Source organism: Carlito syrichta, unplaced genomic scaffold, assembly GCF_000164805.1.
Source record: "Carlito syrichta isolate Samal-C Ts95f unplaced genomic scaffold, Tarsius_syrichta-2.0.1 Scaffold153698, whole genome shotgun sequence".
NCBI lineage: Eukaryota > Metazoa > Chordata > Mammalia > Primates > Tarsiidae > Carlito > Carlito syrichta.
The window spans coordinates 161,712-177,018 of NW_007097794.1; the positions used below are offsets into that span (position 1 = coordinate 161,712).

General features: G+C 55.9%; 1 protein-coding gene across 1 annotated transcript in view; it reads right to left on the minus strand.

Annotated features, from left to right (window-relative positions):
* CTIF (cap binding complex dependent translation initiation factor) overlaps positions 1 to 11,772 on the minus strand; it is a 114,303-nt gene extending 102,531 nt beyond the window's left edge. The window contains exons 1-2 of the mRNA XM_008050802.1: positions 11,728 to 11,772; positions 1,375 to 1,443 (exon numbers count right to left, since the gene is read on the minus strand). The gene's annotated coding sequence lies outside the window, so the exon portion shown is untranslated. The remainder of the gene's footprint in view (positions 1 to 1,374; positions 1,444 to 11,727) is intronic.
* Positions 11,773 to 15,307: the final 3,535 nt, after the last annotated feature.

Here is a 15,307-nt window from a genome sequence, read left to right on the forward strand (position 1 = left end):
GGAAGAGGTGAAGCAAAAAACGGCAGAAGTACTGAAAAGCATCCCCATGGGCGAGCGCAAAAACTGTTTCGAGCAGTAGAAAAAGCATCTCGACGGGTGTATTGCATCCAACGGAGAGGTCTTTGAAGGAGATTGAAGTTTAAACATGTGAGAATAAGGACACTGTTTTTTATGAGTAAACCCCATTTTTCTTGGACCCCCTTCCTATGACTCCAACTCCTCCCGCCTTCCCGTGTAGAAACTGGCCATCGAGAAGTGACCTGGCCTCACTTGTCTGATGTGGGCCGTGGGACCCGGGTCTTGAGAGGGTCCTGTCCCACGCCCAGAGGGAAGGACGCCACTCAGAAAGGCCAAGGAGCATCAGACAGATAGGCCTGGGCTCCCCCTCAGCCTGTGAGCACACGGCCCACCCGTTCTTGTCCAGCCCTGCTCCTACGTAGCTGCCATGCTCTGTCAAACCTCAGCATAAAAACGGATGGCCCCCACAGCAGCTCCAGTCTCCTAGGCTCCATGGACCCGTGCTGATAAGCGCATCTGCCTTTTGCGAGCCTTCGGAGGCTCCCCGTGGCCCCTCAAGTCCAGGACTTGAATGCCACCAGGGCTGGATGCGGGGAGCGGGGGAAGAGTGGGTCCAGCCTCGGTGACATCCCCTGGAGCCAGGCATGCGGTGGCCACTCTAGCCAGGCTCCAAGCAGTTAGTTCTGCCTCTCCGTTATAGTCCAGAGGAGAATGGCGCTTCTCAGTGAGCTCTCAGAAGAGGCCTGTGACCTACTCCGGGGCGACCAGGTGAGAGGGACGCATGTTGCTCTCGGGCTGGGCATCGAGCGGCCCACACATGATCCCCAGAGTGCTCTCTCCTCCGCGGATGACTGGAAACATGCGCCCGTTCCCACAGGCCAGGCTCGGGCTGTCCAAGTTCCTGGGATCTGGCCTGGTTTGTTACAGCAGCGTTACCCAGGCTGTCCTGACTGACTTGGGGGACGGACGTGGCTTATGGAACAACTGCAAGACACACAGCTCACAGGACACACAGGGTGGGGTGACGGCTCTCCTGCATCTCAGCCCGGTACATGGAGCCCTCTGACTCCCTCAGGAATCACCCAACATGATCCCCCCACTGGCTGCCTCTCTCCTGACGCCCGACACATGCTGACTCAGTTCCACCGCTGTCACGTCTGGTGGTTTTGGTGGGTAGGTATACACAACACGCTGCTGAAGGGAAACCTCGCGAGCTTAACCGTGGCAGGGAACCAGGAGGGACTTCCAGGGGGCGGAGCTCCCCATCCTCCTGCCATCTCCAGATCACCGCCCCCAGGAGCCACCGCGGGCTGTGACAGACCTGGCAGCCAGACAGACGTGGGGCCAGTTTCTTACCTGCTGCGGGGGGGCTCGTCCTCGGGGGAAGGGGCTGCTGTCCAGCGGCTCGGCGCAGTCCGTCGTCCACTACAGGGCAGGAAGGAGCATCAGTGACAGCAGGACAGCCAGACCTATCCTCACCCTGCACCCCCTGCAATCTCCTTCTGTGGGGTGCCCCCTCCCATGGGGTGCTCCCACAGAGACGCCCCCTCCACGGGGTGCTCCCTTCCACAGGTGTGCTCCCTCCCACAGGAGCGCCAGTGTGAAGTCTCCTCAACCACGTTCAAGGGCAAGTCCTTCTTACCACCAGGCCCAGGCTAGCCTCTCCCAACCCTCCTCAAGGAAGGCGGCTGGCACCTCACCTGAGCCCACTATAGAGGGATGGGCCCTGCCCCAAGGCCAGCCAGACACCACCACGGCCTAGTCTGAGTTGGGACGACTCAGAAGGACCCTTTGGAGACACACAGTGACACATCTGAGTCTCCAGGTAAGAGCTTTGCACCCATGCTAGTCTTTTTTTTTTTTTTTGAGTCAGAGTCTTACTCTGGAGTGCGGTGGCACAATCACGCTCACTGCAGCCTTAACCTCTTGGGCTCAAAGCATCCTCCTGCCTCAGCCTCCTGAATAGCTGCATCTACAGGTGTGCACCACCATGCCTGGCTAGTCTCCTACTTCTGATGACTGCATGATGGTTATTATGTGAGATGTTCAGGCTAGGGGACACTGAGTGACCAGTGCACTTTGGCTGCATGCCTAAAATAATCCCCAAACCAGAAACGACACACACACATGTACATACACGTGCACAGGCCTATATGCATGCACATGTACACGTTTTGGACAATACACACAAACGCGCACATCTGTACACGTGTGTGCTTGTGTATGCATGTGGTTGTATATGGCTGAAGAACTAGAAGGCCCCTCTCCTGCGTATCGAGTTTCTCCTTTCCTGGTGGAAGCCCGGCTGGCGGGGAGAGGGGAAGGGGACGGGATGGACAGCAGGACATGCAGCACCCACTGGCTGGGCAAGGGCCAGGCCTCACAGCCCCATCCCGGGGCGGCCTCTCCCCCAGGCATCCCGACTTTTCACCCCAGCTGCACAACAGCACTGAGGTGACACATGGTGCAGTGACTCACGGTTGGGTGCACCTCTCCCGGCCAGCTCGGTTCCCGGTGGGTAAGCCGGGTCCTCCTAAGGAGGCTAAGGGGGCACACGTGTCTGAGGCAGCCCTGCCACCACCGGCCCAGTCCCCCACCCTCAAGCACATGGCAGGTGGTCCAAGGTCATCTGCAACCCGACGCTTGACCACCAAAGCCAGTTCCCAAGTATAACAAAGACGCCTGCCTGGGAGCTGTGAGACAACAGGCCAACGACCAGCCAGGCCAGGAGGCTGTGGCCAGGTCACAAGACAAGGAAGGGTGTGCTTGGGCAGGGGCTGCAGGGTAAGGACGCAGCACACAAGGTTCCCAGAGAGTGTCCATGGGGACAGATGGCGCTGGCAGGCCACAGAAGCCACAGCATCACCCTCTGGACAGGGTGGAGGGTACCAACAGGCCACAGAAGTCATGGGATCACCCCCTGGACAGGGCAGATGGCACCAGACCACAGAAGCCACATCATTGTCCGCTGGATAGGGTGGACGGCACTAGAAGTCCACAGAAGCCACAACTTCACATTCGGAACAGGGTGGATGGTGCCGACAGGCCACAGGAGCCGCAGCACCATCCCATGGACAGGACAGGTGGCATCAGAAGGCCACAGAAGCCATGGCATCAGTCCCTGGATAGGGCAGATAGCACTGGAAAGTTGCAAAAGCCACAGCATTGCCCCCTGGACAAGGTGGATAGCACCAGCAGACCACAGAAGCCATGGCATCACCTCTTGGACAGGGCAGATGGCACCGGCAGGCCATAGACGCTACAGCATTGCCCCCTGAACAAGGTAGATAGCACTGGCAGGTTACAGAAGCCACGATATCACACCCTAAACAGGATGGATGGTGCTGACAGGCCACAGAAGCCACAGCATCACCCCCTGGACAGGGTAGATGGTGCCAGCAGGCCATAGAAACCACGACATCATCCCCTGGATAGAACAGATGGTGCCAACAGGCCACAGAAGCCACAATATCACCCCCTGGACAGGGTGGATGGTACCAGCATACCACAGAAGCCATGACATCACCCCTGGACAAGGTAGATGGTGCCAACAGGCCACAGAAGCCATGAAATCACCCCCTAGATAAGGCAAATGGTGCCTGGCAGGCCACAGAACCCACAGCATTGACTCCTGGATAGGGCAGATGGCACAGGTTGGCCACAAGAAGCTATGGCATCACCGCCTGGATAGGGCAGATAGCATCGGAAGGCTGCAAAAGTTACAGCATTGCCCCTAGACAAGGTGGTAGCACCAGCAGACCACAGAAGCCATGGCATCACTTCCTGGACAGGGCAGATGGCAGGCCACAGAAGCTACAGCATTGCCCCTGGACAAGGCAGATGGCACCCAGTAGGCCACAGAAGCCATGAAAGCACCCCTTGGTTAGGGTAGATGGTGCTTAGCAGGCCATAGAAGCCACAACATCATCTCTGGACAGGGTGGATGGTGCCGGCAAGAACAGAAGCCATAGCATTGCCCCCTGGACACAGTGGATGGCGCCAACAGGCCACAGATGCCACAGCATCACCCCGGCAAGGTGGATGGTGCCGGCAAGCCACAGAAGCCCTGACACTGCCCCTGGACGAGTCCTGAGCACCTGTCAAGGCCTATCTACTGGGAGGTTAACTCGTCCATGGGGAATGTTGGGAGGCTGCACTGGCTCCTGGATGGTGGTGGCTGACACGCACAAGAGGTGTTGGGTCCAGAAGCGTGGGACAGACAAAGGGGGTGGCCGGTACAGGGGCGCAAACACAGCGATGAGGCCACAGACCCCTTCCACAGGCCCATGAGGCTGGTGCAGCGACCGTGGCTCTGCCTGCGATGGGGAATGGGAGGAATCAGGTGGAAATGATGCAGCAAGCTCCACCCACAGGCCCGGGGGCCCATCTCAAACCCAGGGCCGCGACTTCCCCGGGGTCCTGAAGTCCCCGGAGCTCCCCCATCCCAGAGCTCCCCCAGTCCTGCTGGGACCCAGCTTCTCCTCCCGTGCCATGGCCACCCGCCTGCCTCCCTTGTGCTCTGAGCCTCTGCCTAGAAACCCTCCAGACGCAGACCCCAGCGTCTGTGTGGACTGGACCACGGGGACAGCTGGGAGGGAAGCCGGCCTTTCCCACACTCCCGGCCTGCCCCAATCCCATGTGGAGAACATTCCCTGGGGTGCAGGCTACCCGCCCCTTCCTCTGTGGGTCGCCTTGGGGAAGGTGGTGTCCTGCTCAATGAGGTGGCCAGACGGAGGCGGGAAAGGCAAGGACACACGGGACAGTGACCCGTGGGCCCCCAGGTAGCTTGAGGCCTCTCTGCACGGTTGGGATGTCTATCTCATTTACAAACCGGGAACACGTGACACGGGTGAAGCTCCAATGAACATGAGGGCGTGACTGTTCTGTGCTCAGAAAGATGCTGACTCTGCCACTCCCTGCTCTTGTTGGGGCCTCTGAAGGCTTTCACAACAGAAGCAACGAAAACAAAAGCCTGTCTCTCACAGTCCAGGATGGACAGCGTGTGGCAACCTGACTCAGCAGCAGGAAGTGCGCAACCTCGGAGGAGACAGAGATCACAGCCTTTTATTTTATTTTTTGCTATAAATAATCTCACTGGGAAATGGGGTGAAACTTGAGGCCCGTGGATGCGTGAGCCTGGGAAGACGGAGGTAGCAGGCCCCAGCACTGGAGGAGGAGCGGGGAGAGGGACAGCTTCACGGGGGAGGCTGGCCTGGGGCCACCGTCCAGGGTATCTACAACCCCCTGGGACCACACCCAACGTCGGGTCACAAGGCCAGAGCCAGACCCCCATGCCGAGTCCATTCGGGAGTGGAAGTCGGCCTGCTGGGATCCACACCTGCAAGCAAATCGCCTGCCGGGGGAGCCTGGAGTAGGAGTGGGCTCTAAGCTGGGGGAAGGAGAGACCCCCGGATGACTCCTCGGTAGTAAGACAATGGCCAACTCCTGAAACAATGCCCTCTGACCACGCACATCGTCCACAGGGAACATCCCACACTGAGAAAAGCCAAGAAACGGATCGGAATCTACATCAAAGTTTAAACCCTCTCTATGACAAAAGAAATCATGAACAGAGACGGGCAAGGAGCCATGTTGTCATCCCCGATCCCTGGGGGCACGCCCCAAGGCCCCTGTGGATGCCCTAAGCCACGGATGGCAGCAAGCCTGCACATCAGGTTTCTTTGACCTGATAACCAAGATGGCTACTCAGTGACTGACAGGTAGGTGGTATAGATGGTGTGGACAGGCCGGATGAGGCTCCTGTCCCAGGCGGGATGGCGTGAGGTCTCCTCACGCTCCTCATGATGGCACACAACTCAAAATGCATGAATTGCTTATTTCTGGAACTTTCCATTTGAGATTTTTGAATTGCAGTTGACTGTGGGTCACAGAAACCACGGAAAGTGAGACCACGGACGAGGGGGCCGACTGGGTAACAAGGAACACGAGAAGACTTCATGGCAACCCAGGCCCCGCCCCGTGCTGGGCGGTGTCAGTCCTCACGGCTGCGCCTCCCTGCCTTGGCAAACGGGGAGACCAAGGCAGAGCGTGGCTGAGTCCCTGCCCAGGGCCACACAGCCACATGGGGAGAGGAGAACACAGATGTCCACTCCAAGAGCTGGAGGGGGACTGAGACTAGACGCAGCTGTGCCCACGGCTGGACAGATGTCACAGCCAGGAATGTTTTTGCTAGAGACAACATATCGGGAAACACAAGGTCTGCAAATTAGGTGACAGCGCCGTATCACCACTTATCTCCAGAACCGGGATGATGTAAGAGAATGTCCTTGTTCTCAGGAAACACGCCAGGTGTCCAGGGAGGAGGGGCAGTGAGCCTGGAACTGACCCTTAGTGCCTCAGAGAGAAATCGTAGGTAAAATCGCATATAAGACATTAGATATAAGTTATATATATTTTACAAGGCTGACAATTAAGTGTGCGTGCTCATCCTAGGAAAAGAGCTGCATACCCCCCTACTGAATGTCATGGCAGTCACCTTTGAAGTCCTCCCCTTGGAAAGATTTGCACCAATGCCAGTGCTTAGCCCGCTCGTCAAAGCAGTTCTGGAACTCTTTTTCTGGAATGGCCATCAGAGTTACTGTCGGACTGCCCCTGATGTCCTGAATGTCATCAGACGTCTTCCTTTCAATATTTCCTTTATCTTCATGTAAGGAAAAAAGTCATCAGGGGCCGGATCAGGTGAGGAGGGAGGGTGTTCCAATACAGTTATTTGTTTACTGGATGAAAACTCCCTCACAGACAGTGATGTGTGAGCTGGTGCATTGTCGTGATGCAAGAGCTCCTTTGGAATCATTTCTGCACACACCTCTCTCATGCCAAGATTTTCAGTTAAGATTTTTCTGCTTCACCATCAATGTTCATTTGGCCTGCTGCATTTCTCATGGTTAGCTGATGATTTTGACACACAATTTAACAAGTTTTTGCAATGCTTCTGTCATTGCTGCTCGTTATTGGCCATCCTGACCTCTCTTCATCAGGGATGCTTTCTCTCCCCTCAGAAAAACGTTTAATCCATTTGGACACTGCCGTGTTCTTCAGGCATTATCCACATAAACTTGGACTAACATGTTCTGGATTTCACTTCCACTCTTACCAGGTTTAACAAGAAAGTTAACGTTAGTCCACTGCGCTAATTCAAGCTCTGATATCCTCATGATGACGCAAACATGCAGCAATAATGAATGCCACTTGGCAAGACACTGCCACATGTTGACACGAACACAACCGTGAGACACTGACCTGCCAGGGTTGTGAAACCTTCCCAAGTTGTTTGTACGGTGCTGCCAATGTAAACACACAGTAGCACATTCACGACCTTAATTGTCAGACCCCGTATATATTTAGAGTGAGAGAGAAAGTCTGGGGGCAAATGTAGCCAAACGTTAATTGGTGAATGTGCAGGAATTCTTAGTACTATTACTGTGATTTCTAGGTAGGTACATTTGAAAATTATTTCAAAATGAAAAGTTATTTAAAAGGTCGACCAGGTGCAGTGGCTTACGCCTATAATCCCAGCATTTGGGGAGGTTGAAATGGGAGGATCACTTGAGGCCAGGAGTTTGAGACCAGCCTGGGCAACACAGTGAGACCTTGTCTCTACACAAAGGTCCAAAAATAAATAAAATTAGCAAGGTGTGGTGGCACGCACCCATAGTCCCAGCTACTCAAGAGGTGGAGGCAGAAGATCTCCTGAGTCCAGGAGTTGGAAACTAGCCTGAGCAACATAGAGAGATTCCATTTGCACAAAAAGAACAAGACAAAGGCCATCTTCCCCAGGGATTCTTAACCAGTGAGTATTAGGACCACCTGGCATGTGGAGAGTCCATGTGCCGGGACTCCCCCAAAGCATCAGAGTGAAGGGTGGGTGGGACACGGCGCCTGTGTGGCCGCAGGTGAGTGCCTTAGAGTAGCTGGGCTCCTACCGCCATCCTCATCTTCCTGGGGGACCTGGGGGCGAGGGCACGGGGGTTCCTCGCAGCCTCACAGAGGCCCATTGGGGCCCTACCAGCCTGAAGATCCAGCATCCCAAAGGCAGGAGGATGTCTGATGGCCTCCTTCCTCCTGGGTTTAGAAGCCGCTGGCCGGGGAGGAAGACAGACTGAGGAGAGACCTAGGACCAGCTGGCAGCTCACTCTTCATGGCCACTCACCCTCCACAGCTGCTCTTTCTCAATGGCCACTTGCTCTCCGTGGCCACTCATTCTCCATGGTCACCCACTCCCTGTGACTGCTTGTCCTCAATGGCTACTCACTCTCCATGGCCACTGGCTCTCTGTGGTCCCTCAATCTCTATGCCCCCCCTCATTCTCCATGGCTACTCGCTCTCAATGGCCACTCGCTCTCCATGGCTGCTCACTCTCCACGACCGCTCACTGTCCGTGCCACTTGCTCTCCATGGCCACTCGCTCTCTGGTCACTCACTCTCCACGGCCACTCACTCTCCAAGGCCACTTGTTGTCCACAGCCACTTACTCTCCATGGTTGCACGCTCTTGGTGGCTAATTGCTTTCCATGGCCACTCACTCTCCATGGCCACTCACCTTCTGTGGCCACTCACTCTCCATGGCTACTCATTCTCCATGGTTGCTCACACTCCATGGCTACTTGCTCTCCATGGCTGCTCACTCTCCATGCCCACTCACTTTCCGTGGCCCCTCACTCTCCATGACCACGCACTCTTGATGGCCGCTTGCTCTCCATGGCCACCCACTCTCCGTGGTCACTCATTCTCCATGGCTACGTGCTCTCCATGGCCACTCAGTCTCGACGACCCCAGAGGCGACTATAGACAATGGATAGGGGCCAGGATGGTGCTCCAGGCTGCTTGGAGGAGACACAGGCTTTGTGCCGATCTTTAAAAAACAAACACCTTTCCTGGTCGAGGTGGCTAAACAGTGAAGAGGAGCCTGTGTTCTCAAAGGAGAGCGTCCCGAGGCCAGGTCCCGGCTAGGCCACTTCCCTGACCTCAGGCACGTCACTGCAGCCCTAAGACAACCTCCCCTACCTGTACCGGTGACAGCTCCACCAGTGGCAAAGAGGCCAAGTGTGTGGTACCTGGAGACCCAGACTCGCCTGGCTCAGACCCCAGTTTTGCCACGTGCTTGCTGGGTGACCTTGGGAAGATCATTCAACCACTCGACCTCTCTGGCTCCAGTTGTCTTCCTTGTAAAATGATGATGATAACGCCATCTTCTTCCCAGAATTATGAAGTGTGAGCTAACGTGATAAACACTCAGACAGGTTCCCGTGCCGGTTCCTCATCTCCCATCCTCCTACTTAGGGCTCGACCCCCAACCCTCTCCTCTAAATGTCCCCTCCCCCTGGGCTCAAACACTACCCCGGGCCAACCCTTCACACACACGACTCCAGCTCGATCTGCTCCCTCTGCCCACCCCATCAGGGCCAAAAGACCTGGTGGCATCTCAGCCCGTCCATGTTCCCTGAGCCCTTGGCCTCTGCTCCCCACAGCTGCTCTTCTGTGCTCCTCCTTATCTCACAGCTGGAAAGTCCGTCCTTCTCCTCGCCCAGACTGAGATTCTCGGGTCAGTCATGTTGTGAGTGCTTTCAGGCCTACCAAGATGGACAGGGTCTAGGTGTGTGGGCAGTGTGGTCCCGTGGAAGCGATGCGTCCCTGTCTCCTTGGTGAGGGAAGAGGTGATGGGGACACAGGCGGTGTGGTCCCTGAGGAGGTGAGGAGATGCCGTCTCCTGGGAGAGAGGTGATGGGGACACAGGCGGCATGGTCCCTGAGGAGGTGATGAGATGCCGTCTCCTGGGAGACAGGTGATGGGGATGCAGGCGGCATGGTCCTTATGGAGGTGATGCGTGGCTGCCTCAGCAGGTCCAGCGTCCTTTTCTCGGCTGGACCCAGGGGATGGCCTCCTGTTTTCTTGCCCCTCAGGCCTGCTCTCCCCTCCCGGCCCCTGGCCACTGCCTCTTCTGCACACACAACACCCGAAGGGACCCGCTCAGCCCTCCTCCATGCCTGCCCCTGCCTCCGCCCCTCCCCCACCCAACAGTTCCAGCCCAGGCCTTGGCGGCCCTGCCCCCGGCTCATTCCCTACCTCACTGCTCCTGCCCACTCTGGACTTTCCTTCCCAGGTGGCCTCTCTCTCACCTCCAGGACGGCCATACACGCTCACCCTGCTCCTCAAGTGTGCGTCCCCTTTAACGCCCGGGTCCTTCGTGTGTGGTCATCTCCTGATGAGTACAACGCTCCAAGGGGACCGAGACTGCAGCCATTCCCTCCATGACTCTGCTCCAGAGCCCACACAGAGTACGCGTGGAGAAACATCAGCTCTCACGACACTGCCCTCACCACTCAGTCAACAGTGCCCCACAGAGAAAGTGCAGGTCTGAACAGCCACACCTTGATCTGGAGACCCCCTCCACATGGCGCCCAGGTGGTGCCAAGGAAACCAGCCAGCAGAGGGCCCGGGCGTCCTAGACATACGCCTTCACGAGAGGGGCAAAAAAGAGTAATACACAAGCTCCTCTCAACTGCCATAAAATGAGGGTGGGTTTTTTCCTGTTTCTTGATTGTTGCCGTTTTTCCCAATTGTTGCATTAGTAACATAAAATTTCAACTTATTGAAACAAATGACTGGCAATCAGGGTACAAAGTACCCAATCTCTCTGGAAACAGACGTGCAGATGGAAGTGACAAGTTGGCCACACGCTGGTGGTGGTATAGGCAGTGGTGTGGAAGGCGAGCCCTACCGTCTTGGAGAGGGGCTGGAACGGAGATGCCCTTTCCTTGGTGCGGAAGGAGGCGCAGTCAGAACGCGCACTGAAGTGTCGAACTTCCGGGGGCACCTCCAGAAGGGATCAGAACACCCACCACAAAGTGACTGGTAAACAAGTCATGCGGGGGACAGACATGCGAACAGAACCCAGCAGACGCATGAGCCTGGAGGCGTGCTGGGGCCTCCAACGTACCTGCCAGTCACGGCATGTGGTTGGGAAACATCCTATTTCTGTGAATCACATGCATGTCAGTAAACAGACACCAAGGTGAGGGAGGTCCCTGCCAAGCTGCCGGGAGGAGTGGATGGCAGTGGAGGGGATGGGTGCACGGGGAGGCCTCACTGTCTTCTTTGAGCTCTTGTGTGCCATGAGCACATGGGCACAAGGTACTCAGGTAACTGACATCGTGCCTTTAATTAAAGGAGAATGCAGAATGGCTCTCCCACACTCTCCCACGACTCCCCCCAACTCTCCCACGGTTGTCCCATGGCTTCCCCATGCTCCCCCATGACTCCCTCATGCTCCCCATGACTCTCCCATAGCTCTTCTATGACTCCCCCATGACTCCTCCAAGACTCCCCCATGTTACCCCAGGACGCCCCCATGATACCCCAGGACGCCCTCATCTTCCCCACGCTCCCCTAGGACTCCCCCATGACTCCCCCATGTTTCCCCATGATCCCCAGGACTCCCCCATGCTTTCCCATGACTCTCCCACGACACCCCCATTCTCTCCCATGACTTCCCCATGCTCCCTCATGACTCCATGTTCCCCCATGACTCCCCTATGTTCTCCCATGACTCTTCTTTGACTCCCCCATCTTCCCTCACCCCCCCATGACTCCCCCATGCTCCCCCGTGACTCCCCCACGCTCCCCCGTGACTCCCTCGTGATTCCCCCATGACTCTCCTATGCTCCCTGCCCCCCAGTCCCGCACACTCACTTCTTCCGTCAAGCCCTTCCCGGGTGGTCCACCATTGAGCGCGTCCTCCTGTGGGCAAGATGGTGGGAGAGTGGGTTTCAGGGAGAGGAGCCAAGGGGATGGAAGAAGAAGGTGTGAGGGACGGTGGGCAGGGAGGGCAGGATGGCAGAGAGGCAAGAGGGGAGAGAGGAAATACTCATCAGAAGAAGACGTGCCCGCCTGGGCGCTCCCAGCCCATCCCACGTGTTCCCACCGCGGCATTTCTTCTAAAGACCATTCTGGGGTGTAGACAAAACCCGGGACTCCCAAGTGCCCAACAGCATCAAGCAGGATTCTCAGAAGTCAACCTCCCCCCATGGCTCTTAATCTGACCCGCTAACAAGAATTCAGTGAAAACCACACCTTCGTGACATGTCTGCTCTTCACAAAGTCCCTGCGTCCCATCTGCCCAAGAGACGAGCTGGCCGTCGGAGTGGGGGCAGAAGGGAGGCAGGCCTGCCTCAGCTGTGGCTGCTAACCCAGAGGGGCTTAGGAGCCTGTGGCTCCTGTTCAGAGCTGCAAACGAGCCAAGGCCCCCACCTGCAGCATCTCAATTTCCTCTCCGAAGGCCAGTGGCCAAGGAGGTTTGAGGATCTAGTTCTCTTTCTGCAGGAAAAATGTGTGTCTTAACCACCCAGCACCCTATCAGTGACAGCCTGTGCACGGAGCAGGAAACTAGAAGCAGCAGGTGGGGTGGCAGTGGGGCTCAGGGCTCAGCTTGGCCACCACCGACTCTGTGGTTTGGCCATTTTTCATCTCTGTGCCTGTTTCTCTCCTTCAGAATAGGGCTATAATCCCTCCTCCTCCCAAGGACAGAGTGAGAACTTTCAGGACGTGACTTTGGAGACTCGGAATCCATTGAAGACCAGGCATTCCTATGAAGGAGGGGCATAATTTTATATGTGGTGCCCAAAATGGTGGGAAACTGAAACCACATTCTCTTGGCTACTTACCTGAGGAAAAGGAAGATTTACAGGTGCATATGTATGCATATATGTATGTATGTCTCCAGCCACCTGCCCATCCATTTATCCATTTATCTCTATTTCTATCTATAAATCTACCCACCTATCATCCATCCATTTGTCCGTCATCTATTGATCCATCTGTCCGTCCATCTGTCCGTCCATCCATTTATCCATGTATCTGTCATCGATCTGCCTCTCTATCCCTCTCCCCACCTACCCTTTCATCATTCCATCCACGTATCCATCATCCACTTGTCCACCTGTTCATTGACCCATTCGTCCCTCCACCTATCCATCATCCACCTACCCATCCAGCCATCTACTTACCTATCCATCCATCTATACATCCAGGTACCTATCCTCCATCCATTCATCCCCTATCCATCCAGCCATCTATTTACCTATCCATCCATCTACCCATTCTCCATCCATCCAGCCATCTATTTACCTATCCATCCATCTATACATCCAGGTACCTATCCTCCATCCATTCATCCACCTATCCATCCAGCCATCTATTTACCTATCCATCCATCTACCCATTCTCCATCCATCCAGCCATCCACTTACCTATCCATCCATCTACCCATTCTCCATCCAGCCAGCCATCTATTTACCTATCCATCCATCTACCCATTCTCCATCCAGCCAGCCATCTATTTACCTATCCATCCATCTATACATCCAGGTACCTATCCTCCATCCATTCATCCATCTATCCATCCAGCATCCACCTATGCTTCCATCCAACCATCTACCCATCCTCCCTCTATCCATCCATTCATCCATCCATCCATCCCACCACCCATTCGTCATCGATCCATCATCCACCTATCCAACTATCCATTCACCATCTTCCATCTGTCTATCCATCATCCACCTAACCATCCATCCAATCCATTCATCATCCACTCATCTTCCATCCACCTATCATCCACCCATGAATCCATCTATCAAACCATCCTCCATCAATCCATTCATCCATCCATCCACCTATCCATCCAACCATCCATACATTCAACTGTCCATCTCTTCTTTCCAGTTGTTACTGGGGAGGATGGGAGCATGGAGACAACTGTACCAGCATCATGAGATATGTTCTTCCTGAGTATCAACTGTCATTTCTCAGATCCTAAAGAGTGATCTCACCAACTGAAGAGCAACATTCTTCTCCACTCCCTGAATCTTCTCAAGGTTCCAAGATTCTAAACAATTTTCCACTCCCAGATACATCAAAACACCACCTCAGCCAGGCAGCCAGGAACATTCTCTGAGTGTTTTGGGTTCCCCCCCCCCTTTGGCTTCCATTTAAAATAGTCATCAGATGAAATATAAACAAGCAAAAGTGCTTCAGCAGAAATAGTTCCCATAAAGCTGTGTCAATAAAGACTGTGTTTTTCAAGAAGTGCCTTCTGTAGACAGGTCCACCCCAGCCACAGCTGTCCCTCCTGTGGAATCAGTGCCCAGGAGTGTGCTGGGCGGGTGGCAGGGGACAGCGCCCTCCTCTCCCATGCAGGCAGGTCTGGAATCCTGCCGTTTGTCTCATTCCTCAGGGGAAGTAGGGTCCTAAGGCGAGTTTAGGAAGTCATCTGCATCCCATAATGAGGGGCAGCCCCACACTCCCCCCCCCACACACAGTGAAGCAGGCCCCCAGTGTGCCCCCATGCCCAGGGGTGGATGGCCCAGTGAGTCAGGCCAGCGACCCCAAGGCAGGAGCTGAGGACACTCCACCCCACTCTGCGTCCCCGGGGTCAGAGCCAACACAGGAGCTCAGGGACTGGGGGGGGCCCCTCCCAAACCATCCCCACCAGCCGGGCGGTTCTCTGGGGAGGCTACGGGGCTCAGAGCCTATTTCAGCTGGTGTCCCCCAGAGGCCCTTGTGCCACACAGTGGGAGGTGGGTGCCACCCACAGGGCACCAGGCCAGCCCCACCCACAGCCCAGCCTGCTCCCATGAGAGTTGTCCCCCAGATGTGCCAGGGCTGCTTCTCTGGTCCTTGCCCCAGACAGCCCAAAGGGGACCTTCCCTCAGAACCTTCCAGTCTAGCCTGGAGCTGCTGCCCTTCTACCCGGTTCACAACACTGTAGACCGTACAAGGACAGAGCAAATCAAGAGGATCGCAAATAAACTACCCTGCTGTCAACAAGACCCTGCACTCACCCACCCGCTTCCCTCCTGTCCGAGGCTGGGTACTGACCCCCAAGGGCCAGGTCAGGTCTAGCCTGAGACTCTGGTCACCCTCTAACCCTCTGGCAGGCATCCCTGGGTGAGGGGCCCAAGAGACTCATCTCCTTGCTAGCCAACAGCTGCCAGTATGGGGACTGGGAAGAGACACGGACAGGGACAGCCCTTGGTGGCGTGCACAGGGACAGGCCACAGTCCAGTTCTCTAGAACACAGCAGCTGAGTGTGGAGACACAGTACACAGCAGGTGCTCAGCAGATGTGTGTTCAAAGATGCTGGACTGGCTGGACCTGGATGGGCCAGAGGGCCCTGGGACAGGAGGCCATGAAGGTGGGTGAGGGACACGTGCCCAGGAGGTCCCTCCTGCTGGACCCTGAGCCCTGCCCGCCCCCCCCCACAGGACCCCCAGCC